The sequence below is a fragment of the Nelumbo nucifera genome, chromosome 3 (assembly GCF_055504915.1).
Source record: "Nelumbo nucifera cultivar China Antique chromosome 3, China Antique-T2T, whole genome shotgun sequence".
Taxonomy (NCBI): Eukaryota; Viridiplantae; Streptophyta; class Magnoliopsida; order Proteales; family Nelumbonaceae; genus Nelumbo; species Nelumbo nucifera.
The window spans coordinates 30,156,304-30,168,334 of NC_142651.1; the positions used below are offsets into that span (position 1 = coordinate 30,156,304).

General features: G+C 39.8%; 1 protein-coding gene across 1 annotated transcript in view; it reads right to left on the bottom strand.

Annotated features, from left to right (window-relative positions):
* Positions 1–12,031, bottom strand: part of LOC104612881 (protein POLLEN DEFECTIVE IN GUIDANCE 1-like) — a 52,092-nt gene that overhangs the window by 4,273 nt on the left and 35,788 nt on the right. The gene's annotated exons all lie outside the window — the stretch shown is intronic.

Genomic DNA, 12,031 nt, shown 5'->3' on the forward strand with positions numbered 1-12,031 from the left:
AATCTTTCCATTTTTTTCAAATCTTCATCCATATACTTGCCCTCAAAATGAAGTGTGGTTATTTATTTTTTTAGTTTCCTTTCTTCTTATCTATTGCTTGTTTCCCTTTTTTTCCATCAGAAGGTAAAAATGAGATTGAACCTTTACAAGGTCAGCATTGTATGGATCATTTTCATACTGAGCCACAAGTTCCAACAACAAAGCCCAGAATGGGATTGGGTATTTATAAGGACCAAATTTTAGAATCATCCCGTGGTTTATTTATGAATACAGGTGTGTGTGTGTGTGTGTGTGTGTGTGTGTTTCAGCATGTGTCACTTTGGAGCACACAGCTCAAAAGTCAACCATGCTTTGACATCTTAACCCAAGATTGCTAAGGTTCCTTTTTGAGGGTACTCCCAAGAAGAGATCCATCATCCAATGGAGATAGAGTGGCGCCCGTAGATAAGAGGATTAGAGCACATGGCTATTAACAATGGACTCAGGGGTTCAGTCCCTCCTTGGCAATAATTGACTCAACAGGGGAGAACCCTTACCTCTGCCAGTAGGAAAATCATGCTTGTGTGTATGTGCTAAGCTTCAAAATCTCCACATCCACCCCATCAAGAAAGTCATGCTATATGAGAGACCAAAAATCCCTATCATTGTGAGGAAACCTTAGATTTAATAGTGACTGCCAGGGGTGGTAGATTCTTGAAACAATGTGGAAAATACGACTCTTTTTTTTATAGAGGTGGAAAATACAACTCTAAGTATAGTAGTTTTCAAAGAATAAGCAAATAAAACCCAGAATGTACATGTGCAAGAAAATCAGAACAAAGCTGGATTACACAAGGCAAAGTATGGAATAAAGCAACTAAAAGGGGCTACTGCTAGCATCACATTCAGCACTTTTTTGGGTTGCTTAAAAATCTAGGCTGGTGGAACCTAGCCTTTTATTTATATTAGGGCAATAGTACAACTTAAGGTAAAAAGACTAAAGTGCCCCTGCAGCACATACTAACATAATTACAACACTCCCCGTCAAGTTGGGTCATAGATATCAATCATGCCCAACTTGTCACATAGTTCATTATGCCACAAACAGTGTAGGCCCTTTGTAAGGATATCAGCAAGCTGCTCCTTGGACATAATAATATGGAGTACATACTTCACCTCATTCAAGCTTTGTTTTTATTAGTACACCTCTTTCAAGCTTTTCTCTAATGAAATGCTTGTCAACTTCAATGTGTTTAGTTTTGTCATGAATAACTGGGTGGGCTGCTATGTTGATGGTTGCTTTATTGTCATAGTAAAGTGACATGGGGCTGCCTACTACAAAGCCCAATTCTCGCAACAAGTTTTTTATCCAAAGCAAACGAATCTTGCAACTGGGTTGGCTTCCATGTGCCATGGCCTTGTATTCATGACGCTGGATCTTGCAAATAAACTCTACTTCTTCATGTAGCATTCAGACTGAATGACTATGAAATTATGTTGATACTTCCACATATTACAGGTAACGTAGGAGACATCTCTATTTTCCCCCAGGGGATCTTTAGAATTACCACTACTTAGCTTTCAATTCACCTCTGACCATTTTAACTGTTTTTTTTGTTGTTTTAGGGGCTACATAATGGGGGATAACCCTTTCCCCCATCCCCTAAACCTTCCCAAGGTGGCAGTGGGAATAGATCCCACATCTCCGCAATGCCCAAGCCATGAACGTACCAGCTGAGCCACCAACCAGATGGTGATATGAGAAACTTTGTTTCACTATTTAACAAACCAATCAACAATTAATTAAATGAATATAAAGAATTTATAAATAGCGGAATTGATAAAATTATAAATTATTAAATATTTTTAAAGAATTGAAAATTTATTAATTAATTAATAATTATTTAAAAGAAATAATTACAAATTATTAATAAAATAATTAAATAAAACATATATAATTAATAAAAGAATAATAATTTCTAAAAGCTACTTCATTATAAATATTATATTGTTGTTGTTGTTGTTGTATAGGGTCATCATAGCATTCGTAAAAGGAGTATCTTTTGGGGGTACATTTGGAAAACAAAAATGAGCATTATTGCTAGTATACATGATGTGCAGTACATTAAGGCTGAAAGTAAAATGGGAATTGAATGCTCTTAATGCTTCTTAGTGGTATTAAGAGAAAAGAGATAAGATGCATTAAGAGCAAACAAACATACACTAAATTTCCTCCTACAAAGGTGTAGTACCCATTAGTAGACTTTCTACCATCCACTAATCCAGCTCAATCAATACCAATGTAGGCTTCAACCTTCATGTGGCCATGTTTCTTGAACAGAAAATGTATCCATGGATATTTTTTTTAACCACTTGAGAACTTTTTCTACAACTTCAAGATTAGGAGCCTTAGGAGTATGCATGAACTGACCAAGAACCTTCACGACATAGGAAATATCAACTCAAGTCATTGACAAATATAGCAATCTTCCTATCAGCCTCTATAACTATTTAACATCTTTCATAGTTTCTCCATCACAGTCACTAAGCGTCTAAGCCTATAATTAACATCAATGGGTGTGTCAACCAGCTTTGCCCCTAGTTTTCTTGTATCCTATACCTTTGAGAAAAGAAAATGCCCTTTCATGCTCCTCAATTCCAAGGAAATAACGCAGGGCTCCTATATCCTTCACTTCAAACTACATAGCCAAGAAATTCTTCAACTTCTATATCTTAAAGTCCTAGTTTCCAATGATAATAATGTCATCAACATAAACTATCAAAACTGCAACTTTCTCCTGATCTCTTTTAACAAAAAGAGAATGGTGTCTGATTGGCACTACTTGAACCCCATCTACTGTACAACCATATGAAACTTGCAGAACCAGGCTCTAGAAGACTATTTTAACCCATACAAAGACTTTTTTCAACATACATAACTTGTCTATACCCTTTAGCCACCATCCTAGTTTTGTATCTTTCCATTGTCCCATCTACCTCGTGCTTCACTAATGTTAGAGTGCTCGAGTCAAGGGTATTTGGTCATTCTGGTTTATCTTCTTGAAAGTGAAAGGTCTATTGTATCTGAGTTTAAGTTATGTGTCCCATCTTATATGAGGGACAAACTATCTTTCTTGTAACTCCAAGTTTTATGAATAAAATCCAAGTGGGTTGGCTAGGAGTGATTTTTTCACATTCTCTCTTCTAGTCTGGCCGAACATTCTTCTCCTTCTTTCTCTTTTCTTTCTTCTTCCTTCTCTACTTTGACCTAGAATCAACTAGGGTTTATTCACATGGTATCAGAGCTGTAAGGTCGTATCCTTATTTCTTTCTTGTTGCTGTTCTCTTTCTGGGTTCGCCGCCAGCTTTCACAGTTGTCTTCTTCTTTTTCGATTGACCTGAGTGGAGGTTCGATAAGGGGCTGAAAAGGAGCTGTCGTTTTGTGGGTCTGGAGGTGAGAATGCCTCCAGTCGTTGCTGTGGTGGTCGTTGAAGTGGTATACTAAACCCTCTATTCAGTATCGAAGAGGGCTGAATGTGGACAGGTATGAACACTACTGTTGTTTGTCCAAGTAAGGGACTGTGAATGTTTTCTTGTTGCTTCAAAAGTTGGTTGTGGTGATGCTCGGTGTGACTGATATGCATTTCAGTCGTATTCCTCTGCATTTCTCTTCATATGTATGCTGAAAGAAGAGTTGTCGATTGCTGAAGTTCACAATAGCAGTAGATTGGTGGTGGTTGTGTCGTGGTGATTGGTGGTTGTGTCCTAGACCTTGTGTGTAATCAGTTCTGCAGTGTGCAGCCCAAGTGTTTGATGTGAAGACTGAGTAATTTCAGTCTTAGTGTGTGGTGGTGAATGGTTTTGCAGTGTGCAGCCCAGGTGTTTGATGTGAAGACTGAGTGATTTCAGCCTTAGTGTTGGTGTGTAATGTGTATTTAAAGCTGGGGTTGGTGGTGCCATAAGTGAGATAAGCCGTGTGAAAGAGTGTGTGGTTGTGTTGTATACTTGAAGGTGAAATAATGGAGATGGCTTCTTCCGTAGATGGGAATGACAACAAAACCAGCATCATGCTTTCTTTAGATTATATAAGTGTTCAAATGACATCCATCAAGTTGAATGGTGAGAACTATGTACCATGGGCAAAATCTGTGGAGGTGTTCTTGAAGGCCAAGAGGAAAGTAAAACATGTGAGGGAGGAGAAACCTTCCTCTAATTCTCCTGGGTTCAGTGATTGGGAACAAGATGATGCACAGATAATGACATGGCTTTGGAACAGCATGGAACCAAAGATTAGTGTGAACTTCATGTTCCTAGATACAGCTAAAGAGATCTGGGATCATGCTAAAAAGTTGTACTCTGGACAAGACAACACAACTAGGGTATATCAATTATACCAAGAGTACTTCAATTAGAAGCAAGGAAGTCAAAGCTTAGAGGAGTATTATGCAAGTTTGAGGAACATCCGCAATGAGCTAAATGTGTATCACCCTCTAACATCAGATGTCCAGATCCAACAAAAGCAACGTGAACAGTTTGATGTGACTAGGTTTCTTGTGGGCTTGAAGGCTGAGTATGAGCCTGTCAGAGCATAGATATTGGGGGGATCAGCTCTCCCTTCACTTGAAGAAGTTTTTGCCCGTCTTAAAAGGACATCCATTGAGTCGGTGGAACATTCTTCCTTCTCTGATAGATCTGGTTTGGTAGTGACTAAAGGGAGTGGCCGTGGAAGTAGAAGTGGTGGTGGCAGCAGTGGCCCTCCAAACAACCGTGGTGGACATATGTTTAACCGGGCTAGTGGCCGGACTGGAGGCCGAGAGTCAGGGGGAGGCCGTGGAAGAGGAAGGAGTAATGCTCAGAGAAAATGTACACATTGTGGCTTAGAGGGGCACACAGTTAATTTCTGCTATGATTTGCGTGGTCCACCCAACACTTGGGCTAACCATGCTACATCTAAGAGTGGTAGCACAATTATTGAAAGCCAGCAAACTGCCCCAACCCCCTCCACTCCCGCTTGTGCTTCCGGGCAGGAAATGGTGAGTGTACCACAGGCAGTATATGAGCAGTTCCTTCAAACATCTCAGTAGAACACAACTACAATTGCCCATTCAGGTATGGCTTGCTTAGCTTCCAAAGCCTCACCTAGATCATTGGTTCCGGAGCCTCGGACCATATGTCTGGGACTCTGGATGTATTTTCCTCCCTTTCTCGCTCCTCCACATCTCAGTCAGTTACTCTTGCTAATGGTTCTACATCTCCTATTTGTGGTGTTGGTGATGTTGATTTCTCCTCCTTGTCTTTAGCATCTGTTTTATATGTTCCTAAGTTCCCGTTTAATCTTATGTCTGTTAGCAGATTAACCAAGTCTCTTAATTGTTCTGTAACCTTCTATCCTTCTTCTTGTGTGTTTCAGGAACTCAAGACGGGGAAGAAGACTGGTGGAGGGCATGAAGCAGGTGGTTTGTATTACCTTGATGGTGGTGGCCCCCCAGTGGCTTTTCAGTCGTCTCTTTCTCCTCTCCAATGGCACTGCAGACTCGATCATCCCTCTCAAGGCTTTGAAGCTGCTAGTTCCTTCTTTGAGTCATCTTTCATCGTTAGATTGTGAGTCATGTTAGTTGGGAAAACATCATCGAGTCTCATTTAGTCCAAGAATTGATAGTCGTGTCTCTAGTCCTTTTGCTTTAGTTCATTCTGATGTATGGGGTCTAGTTAAAGTTGTGTCATACAATGGGTTTAAGTACTTTGTAATCTTTGTTGATGACTTTTCAAGGATGACATGGATCTACCTTATGAAAGACCGTAGTGAATTGTTCTCTATTTTTCAGAAATTTCATGCTGAAATACGCACTCAATTTGGTGTTCATATGAAAATACTCCGCTCCGATAATGCCAAAGAATACATCTCCTCATCATTTCAGCAATACCTAGAACATCATGGAATAATTCATCAAACTTCTTGTGCCTACACCCCGCAAAAAAACGGTGTAGCTGAACGGAAAAATAGACATCTTCTTGAAACTGCTCGGTCCTTGATGATCAATATGCATGTCCCAAAGCATTTTTGGAGTGATGCTGTTCTTACATCCTGTTTTTTGATAAATCGGATGCCCATGTCAATCCTTGGAAGTCAATCCCCTTTCTCCGTGTTGTTTCCCACTTTGTCTCCATTTCCTCTCACCCCAAGAGTCTTTGGTTGTGTTTGTTTTGTTCAACACTTGGGGCCTGGAGTAGACAAGCTAGATGCTTGAGCTACGAAGTGTATTTTTCTTGGCTACTCGAGGACTCAGAAAAGGTATAAGTGTTATAACCCAAAATTTCATAAATCGTTTGTGTGCTCTGATGTCACCTTCTTTGAATCAGTTCCATTTGTCTCTTCTTCTCCCTCTGTGGTTCCTCTTCCTGTACCGGTTATGGACCCTCTCCCCGTAGCTCCTATTCCTACTACAGATGCACATCATATGCCTGTTACTACAGAGAGGCCGCCAATTACTCAAGTGTATACCCGCAGAAGTGCTTCGGCCCCTCCTCCACTTCAGCACCTGTCGACAAATCCTGCTACTTCTTCTTCTCCCTCAGATCTTGATCTTCCTATTGCTTTGCGGAAAGGTAAACGTACTTGTACTTCTCATCCCATTTCAGACTATGTTTCCACTGCTCACCTTTCTGCTTTTCATTGCAAGTTTATATCATTACTCTCATCGGTTCCCATTCCCAAGACTGTACAGGAAGCCCTTACCTCCCCAGGGTGGAGGCAAGCCATGGAAGAAGAACTCTCTGCTCTACAACATAATCACACGTGGGAACTCACCACCCTTCCTCCTGGTAAGCACACTGTTGGGTGTAAATGGGTCTATACAGTGAAACATCTTCTTGATGGCAGTGTGGAACGATTGAAGGCACGGTTAGTGGCCAAGGGCTATTCTTAGTTATATGGTGTGGACTATATGGAGACATTCTCTCCTGTGGCTAAAATTGGTTCAGTTCGAGTGTTAATCTCATTAGCTGCTATGTATGATTGGCCTCTTGTGCAACTTGACATAAAAAATGCCTTCCTACATGGTGATCTTGTTGAGGAGGAGTATATGGAGCAACCATCAGGGTTTGTTGCTCAGGGGGAGGCTGGTAAGGTGTGCAAGCTCAAAAAGGCAATCTATGGACTGAAACAATCTCCACGTGCATGGTTTGGCAGGTTCAGTGAAGTGGTGAAGGCCTTTGGGATGAAACAGTGTCAGGTTGATCATTCTGTGTTCAGCTATAACTCAAAGGATGGGACAATCTTGCTAGTCGTGTATGTAGATGATATTGTCATAACTGGAAGTGGCAACAATGGCATTGACAGGCTGAAAAAAGCTTACAGGACCACTTCAATACGAAAGATCTGGGGAAGCTAAAGTATTTCCTAGGGATTGAGGTTGCGAGGTCAAAACAGGGGATCAACCTATGTCAGAGAAAATATGTTCTTGATCTGCTTGAAGAAACAGGGTTGTTAGGTGCTAAACCAGCAGAGACTCCTATGGAACTCAATGCCAAGTAAAGTGTGGATGCCGGTGAAGAGTTTGATGATCCTGGAAGATACAGAAGGTTGGTGGGAAAGTTGAACTATCTGACCATTACCCGACCAGATATATCATTTGCTGTGAGTGTGGTGAGTTAGTTTATGCAACATCCCCGGGTTCCTCACTGGGAAGTTGTTTTGAGAATTGTTAGGTACCTAAAGGGTGCTCCAAGTCGTGGTTTGTTATACCAAAAGGGGGGAACTCTTGAGATAGTAGGATACACAGATGCTGACTGGGCTGGCTCTATATCAGACATGAGGTCAACCACAGGGTATTGTACCTTCCTGGGTGGCAATCTTGTAACTTGGAAGAGCAAGAAGCAAACAGTGGTGGCAAGAAGTAGTGCAGAAGCAGAGTACAAGGCTATGGCCCATACCACATGTGAACTAGTATGGCTGAAGAACTTACTATAGGAGATGGGGTTCTCAATTGACAAACCCATGAAACTATACTGTGATAACCAAGCTGCTGTTCACATCTCATCCAATCCCGTCTTCCATGAAAGAACTAAACATATTGAGGTGGATTGTCACTTTGTGAGAGAGAAAGTGATAAGTGGGGTAATTACTACATCTCATGTGAGCTCAGGAAATCAGTGGGCAGATCTCTTCACAAAGGGATTGTCTTGGGGAAGAATAGATTACATTTGTAACAAGCTGGGACTATATGATATATACTCTCCAGCTTGAGGGGGAGTGTTAGAGTGCTCGAGTCAGGGGTATTTTGGTCATTCTGGTTTATCTTCTTGAAAGTGAAAGGTCTATTGTATCTGAGTTTAATTTATGTGTCCCATCTTATACGAGGGACAAAACTGTCTTTCTTGTAACTCCAAGTTTTATGAATAAAATCCAAGTGGGTCGGCTAGGAGAGTGATTTTTTCACATTCTCTCTTCTAGTCTGGCCGAACATTCTTCTCCTTCTTTCTCTTTTCTTTCTTCTTCCTTCTTCTCTACTTTGACCTAGAATCAACTATGGTTTATTCACAACTAAGAACACCTATTTACACCCTACTAGCTCTTTACCTTTAGGAACATCCACCAAGTCCCAAGTATTATTTTTGTGAAGAGCACTGATTTCTTCCTTCATTGCATTTGTCCATTCAGGTACTATTAATGCTTTTGTAACATTCTTATAAATGGAAACATTGTTAATGGCATGCAAGAAAGTATAGAAGAAAGGTCAGAATTTTTTTGTAGGACAAGTAATGGGCAATAGGATGTTTAATAGTACACAACCTAACACCCTTTCTTTTTGCAATAAGAATGTTAATATCATCAACAACAATAGGATCAAGGACATCAATGGGAATAAGAGTATTTGGCTGAGGGATATGCCTTTCGAGAATCGAATGTTGTTGGTGGCACAATTTTAGGTTGCTCAACATCCTTTGAACTCTATTGCTTCCTATGGCGCTATCACAGGAAAACATGGAAAGGAGCATGATCTGGGAAAGAAGGAAGCTGGAGATACCAAAATTGCTTCATAGTGTAGAGGAGAAGCAGGTATGACAGGTCCAAGTTTGGTTCCTTAACCCCACCATTAATGTAACCTGCCTTCTCCCTACTAGTAATATACAATTTAATGCTCGTGGACCATTCTAAGTAATTCAACCCATCCAAAGAAACAATAGCCATAGGGAAGTTCATACTATCTAGTCCTCCATTCAGAATTCCTTGAGAAAGTGTTACCTCTAGTGTAGTGTTACCCATCCCGCCACAACAACACTCAATTGGAGTGTCAAATTTGAAGGGGCTAGAATTTAATGTGGATATGGATTTAAATAGAATGAATTGGATAAATAGGATTCATGTAGCGACCCCATATAGCTGGGATAAGGCATGGGCGATGATGATGGTGATACCTATTATGTTCATGTTTTCAGCCCTTATAGGTCTAAGTTTGACCCAACAGCCACTAAGCATTTTTTTCTTGGATATGCTTCCACTCAAGGGATTCTATTGTTTTAATCCTATTAGCAAGGAAATATTTGTTTCCATTGATGTGACCTTCTTGGAGTTTGTTACCTACTCTCTTGTTGCTGCTAAAGGGGACAATATTATTTTTTCTACAATTCCTCTTTTATATCTTGTCTCTCCTCTTTCTATTGATACTTCATACTTCTCATGAGCAATGCTCTAAAAATCAGAATCATATTATAAATTGTAGAGAAAGTTGAAGCAAATCGAATCATGAAATGTACCATAAATCTAAAAATAATTTTGTTTTTTTACAAACTTGACAAAAAATATAAAATGGATATAATAAAAATCTAAGTATATATAGAAAAGTGAATTTACCTTATTAATCCATGTCTACTATATATGTACCTAAAAATTAGAGCTTACCACTTGAACAATAGAAGCCTAAGATGATATAATCAAATTTGACTTGAAAGTCAAATAATGCACATACAATGGCTCTTTAACCTACATATGATGGAAAATAAACTTATCATTTATAAAAGGTCTTAAATAACCTAAATAAATCATTTTGTACTGTGGGCAATAAAACAATTCCTCCTTGACAAACTAAATAAAAAAGGAATGACAAAAGTAGAGAACTAATTCTTAATTGGATCAATTTGAATCACATGAATCATATAAATCATAAGATTAATGAATCTTATTGTAGAATACTAGAATTTAAACAAAATAGTATGATATTTCGAAAAGATTATGACTTAAAACAAGTGTATCAAAGAACCAATCTAGCTATGCTAGGGAGACCAACCGTGGAAGCTATATTTCTTTTGAGATGATTGATACAAAAGTTTAGAGAAAAGAAGAAAGATCTCCACATGGTGTTCACTGATCTAGAAAAGGCATATGATAGAGTTCCTAGAGAGATAATATGGAGGGTCTTGGAAAAGAAAGGGATTCAAAATAGGTATATAGACCTAATTAAGGATATATATGAGGGGGAAACAACCAATGTTAGAACACCAGTGGGTGGACTTCATATTTTACAGTTTTTATGGGTCTTCACCAAGGTTCAGAACTTAGCCCTTATCTATTTGCACTGATCATAGATGAATTGACTAAACATATTTTAGGAGGAAGTTCCATGGTGCATGTTGTTTGTGGATGGCATTGTTTTAAGGGCAAATTTCTTATAGTACCCTTATGGTTTAGGAAATTGACAAACTGTACCCCTACTGTTTACATATTGTCATAAAGTACCATTGTTATTAATGTCTATTATGGAGATATAAAAAGACTAAATTACCCTCCGCTCTTTTTTAAATTTTCAAAAGTATGCTCATCTTCGTCTCCTCCGTTCTACTTCCTCTATCTCCGAAAAACATTACACTGGCTCACCCAAATCCGACAACATCATTGAACTCCCCCTCTTCCCTCCTCATTCTCTTCCATGGTGGGTGCAGTAGCAGTCTTTTTGGGAAAAAAGAAGCTTGGATCCATGGAACAATAGAAATCAGTTTCATTGGAAATTGCAGCGGTAAAGAATTTGGAGAATGGAAAACTATAAAAATTTCATTGAGAAGGGGACAAGATGACCGGAACAGAATGGAACAGTAGGCTCAGCCGAACCGGCGCTACCTTAATGGAAATCTCCCACAAACCCTTGGGGTTTCACAGCCTCCACCTCCCTTCCTCCTCATCCTCCTCTAGATTCAATAATCCCGCCACCGCCGACATTATTCTTCGTCTACCTCAAACCCTCTCCCTTCGATCCTGAGCTCCGTCTCTACCTCAAACTCTCTCCCTTCGATCCCAATCCCGATCTAATTTCTTTTGTCAGAAAGCACACCACTTCAAATATCAAGTACCGGACTGATCATCTTTAATTAGTTCAGCAGTGAAGTGCCAATAAAGTGACAGGTCTACAATGTATCCAGCCATTATAGTGGCGCTGCTGATTTACAGCCACATCTCTTTCTTATGAAAAGTGAAGAGGATCGTGACTAGAAAAATCTCTTGAGAACAACAACCTCTTCTTTCTGCTTCATTTTTTCCTAGTTAATGGCTCCACATACGAGAGAGAGAGAGAGAGAGTTTGGTTAAAGAAAGAAGGAAAAAAAGAACTTGGGTTACCTGTTTTCCATGACGAAACGTGGGCAATGGGCGTATTGTAGCAGAGTCGGTTTCACCGGTAGGGAGAGGGACCGCCAGATTACTGAATTTAAAAGGAATGGCAGTTCCTGTATCCAACAACAAAGACAGAATGGTTGCTTCCTTGGGGCTTGCTGTCGGTGCCAGGCACGAAGAAATTGCTTGATGAGAACGGAATGGCGTCAAATGCAGTGCTGATGGGCCCATGCGTGCTATTGCCTTGAATCAAGACACAGCTCTGGTTCAGTTACAACCACTTCTGAAATGAAGGGTGATGTTATAGATGACAAAATTGTGAAAGTTATCGACACTCGTAGTATGCCTATATCAGCTCTCTTTTGCTTTAATGATCTCTGTCTGTCTGGTTTACCTCGACAGTACTTCGGCTACGCCTATACTATTGAAAACTTCTTTGATCATACTCTT